The sequence below is a fragment of the Aplysia californica genome, unplaced genomic scaffold, assembly GCF_000002075.1.
Source record: "Aplysia californica isolate F4 #8 unplaced genomic scaffold, AplCal3.0 scaffold00380, whole genome shotgun sequence".
Taxonomy (NCBI): Eukaryota; Metazoa; Mollusca; class Gastropoda; order Aplysiida; family Aplysiidae; genus Aplysia; species Aplysia californica.
In genome coordinates this window covers 538562-542383 of record NW_004797650.1, presented here as the reverse complement: position 1 = coordinate 542383, position 3822 = coordinate 538562, and the positions used below count along the sequence as shown (strand labels likewise).

The window sequence follows — 3822 nt, the reverse complement described above, 5'->3', positions numbered from 1 at the left end:
AGATGTCGGAAGATGTTTGACTGGGTATAGATAGATAGATAGATAGATAAATAGATAGATAGATAGATAAATAGATAGATAGATAGATAGATAGATAGATGGATAGATAGATAGATAGGTTTTTATATATGAGCTGCGGGTGCATTCTCTATTTCATCACAGCGAAAGTCAAGGAGTGGTTGACAGGACCCAGCTGTTCCATCTACAGCTGCCACTTCCTGGCGTCATGGGTGAGTTGTTGTTACTTTTATTGTTATGATTGCTGTTGCTACTGTTGCTGCTGATGCTGCTGATGCTGCTGTTGTTGTTGTTATTGTTACTTTTGTCGTGGTTGTTGTTATGAATATGCTTTTTGTCGTCGTCGTCGTCGTTGTCGTCGTTGTCGTCGTTGTTGTTGATGTTGTTGTTGTTGTTGTAATGAGTACGCCTGTCGCTGGTGATGTGGTTGCTATGGATGTTGGTGTTGTTGACCTTTTTGTTGTATTGTTTTGTGTTGCTCTCGCTGTTAGTTATCCCAGAGCTGTGCTATATAATTATTATGTGCCCTGGTATATATCTCAAACTGTGCATCAAGAGCAGTCCTTCACTCGCTGCTGTTGTTGTTGCTGCTGTTGTTGTTGTTTATGTTGTTGTTGCTGGGGGGTGATGCTGCGGCTATTGGTGTTGTTTTATTGGTGTTCTCTCCAAACCAATATTTTTTGCGCCATTTTTCATGAACTCAGCCAACTTTCGGACTCCTGCCAAATCTCTTAGTGGCTAAGGTCATCTGTCCTTAGGCTCTTTGGTTGTTCGCTGTCTTGGAATTAAAAGCTTTTCTTTCCTCTTTTTCAGTTCTTCTTTCCTCTTTGTGCCTTCGTTCTGATTAATGATATGAGTAGTTTTATCAATGTCAAACTTCCAGTGTTCCTTAGAATGCGAAAATAAACACAAACTGTTATTACAACACAAGTCAAAGACATGGAGAAGTTTGAAAAGTTTAATGCTTTTTGTATTTATTTTACCATTTGTTTTTTGTTTCCTTTACTACCCCCCTCCCCCTTCCGGGGGGCCGTACCTCAAGGTTGTCTTAAAGGGTAGGACACGGACAGATTGCCCAGTATGGCAGTGTGTTCTATAATATACTACCTATGTTCCTCTATAATCCCCAGTCTGGTAGTTTGTTCTATAAAATTATATTCCCCACGTTGCTCTCGATTTCCCAGTTTGGCTGTACGTTTTTATACAATTGTTATTCCCTATGTTGCTCTATATTTACTAGTCTGGTTGTATGTTCTATATACTCCATACGTTGCTTTTTATTTCTCAGTCTGACTATAAGTTATATATAAATATCATTCCTTAAGTAGTTGTATGTACCCCAGTCTGGCAGTATGTTCTACAGTATACTCCCTACGTTTCTCTGTATTTCCCAGTCCGACTCTACATTTTATATGACATTCCCTACGTTTCTCGCTCTATATTTCCCAATCTGACTCTACGTTTTATATGTATTTCCTATACTACTCTATATTTCCCAGTCTGGCGGTATGTTCTATGCATTCCCTATGTTGTTCTATGTGACCCAGTCTGCCAGTATGATCCATATATTCCCTATGTTGTTCTATATTTTCCAGTCTTGCGGTATGTTCTATATACTCCCTATGTTGTTCTATATTTCCCAGTCTTGCGGTGTGTTCTATATATTCCCTATGATGTTCTATGTGACCTAGTTTGGTGGTAGGCCTAAGTTCAATACTCTCTATATTGTGTCACGACGCGGTGGAATCAGGCGCTCATCAATTTGGGGGCATACGGAATTACTGGTGGTATCACCTTAAAGCTCGTTTATTGGTCTTGCTTTAAATGAAAGAAAACCACCCATCTATCTTGAGTAGAAGTCTAGATATTTGCGATGGACGGAGGTGGGCTCGCCTGGTGTCAGAGATAAGATTACCGAGAAAAATGGCCGCCAAAGTTTGGTCCAAAGCTTGAGTGTACTGGAAACCTGCAAATTTACTTTGTGTGTGTGTGTGTGTGTGTGTGTGTGTGTGTGTGTGCGTGCGTGTGTGTGTTTGCGTGTGTGTTTGTGAGTTAGTGTGCCTGTGTGCATGTGTCTGTACGAAAGTGTATCAAAACATTTACACGTCTGTACTATATTATTATGCTCAAGATTGAGGAAATGTGTGAGATTGTATGATTGTACGAGAGAGTAAGTATGTGTGCGGTGTACGCCAATAAGCACTTGAATGTGTACGTGCTCGGGCGTGGCTATAATGTATGCACGTGTGTGAGCTGACTCAATACTCACCGATACATGCATATTATTATTTATTTCTCTTTCAATAACTGTTCTTATTTTTCCTAAATTTTGAATGTTTCTTGCACGTTGAATGAAAACTCTAACTTAATTATAATTACTATGCACGATATAGAGACCTATTTATGAGAAATCTAAATACAGAATGCTTTGTCGATTCTATAAATTAGTCTTAATCAGAAGGCTGTATATAACAATTTGGGGGGGATACAGATCGTTCCCGTTGCTCGCAGGATTTTATTCAAAATCTAAATGCACCCACGCCAAAGGAAATAATCTACAAAATGTAACAAAGTAATCAATACTTCATCATTAAGAGTTTTAGGTTACACAATTGGATATAAGAGTAAGGTTTAACCCTTCATTCGGAACTGACTTGGTCTATTATACATATCCAGGGTCTCCAGTCTCTGAGTCGCCTTGACAACAGATGAGAAAGACGAGTTTAACTTATTTGAAGGAAAAGGGGCTGAGATTTACTTGTCCCCAAAATGTGTACACTCACTGTTAGTGAAGGAGGAGGGAGTAGGCGGAGGGTAAACACTACGGGGGAGGCAGGGGGGGGGGGCGACGTAGCGATGACGTAAAAAAGGGAGGGGTTACGTAAGTAGAGACGTTTTCATTTTACTTAGCGTGTTCTCAGTGCACCTGCTTGGGAAGCATAATTAAGTTGTTACAGTGGGTCAACGGGGAAATGACTAATACAAGATCAAAGACAAAGTGACATAGTAATGAGGCCAGCGTGAAATGATCAGAAATAGGAACGTTTAGAATAAAGACTTAATGGCATCCTCAGCGACAAAAACAACGATATCGACAACGATGACGACGACGAAGACAACAACAACTACAAAAACAGCTACAACTACAACTACATCTACAACAGCAACAACAACGATAACAACAGGAACGACAACAGCCATAAAAGCAACACCAGATTCACAGGGTAATGGTGGAGAAGGAATAGTTCTATTATTATTATGTCTCCATTCAAAACTTACATGACCTACTTCACTCAATCAAGGTCCCCACTCTATGTGAGGACACATGTGGATTGCCGTGATTTCATGTGCAAAAGACACTTTAAATCTTAAAATCATTGTTAGAACTGAGGGGGGGGGGTCTAGTTGGCCTTTCCCGGCATGTAATGCAGGTACATTTAAGATATTGAGCACTATCCGTGTGGCAGTAATTAAATGAGCGCGTAACAATAATGCGAACAGCAATTATGCAGTCTAAAACTTTTGCAGGGTTAAATCGTTGTCTTTTTCAGCCATTCTTTGTGTCTTAGCGGGGAACCCATCCTTAAAATTGTGTGTGCCCAAGGAGCTTGGGACCTTCTATTTATAACCTTCTTCTACCAGCATGTACCTTAATTATTATTGTGTGCAGTAAGTAAGGAAGTCTCGTGAAACAGCTTATTGGCATACTTGAGGGTGATTAAGTGATGTTTCATAGAGGGAAAAGTGGCCGCTGTTTCAAGAATATTTGTCATGTGTTTAGTAATTGGGGGCTTGGAAGGGGGG

The 3822-nt window shown here is 40.1% G+C and overlaps 1 protein-coding gene across 1 annotated transcript in view; it reads left to right on the top strand.

Annotated features, from left to right (window-relative positions):
* The window catches only part of LOC101845115 (solute carrier family 40 member 1), a gene marked incomplete in the record, with an annotated part of 15997 nt that overhangs the window by 6840 nt on the left and 5335 nt on the right, over positions 1 to 3822 (top strand).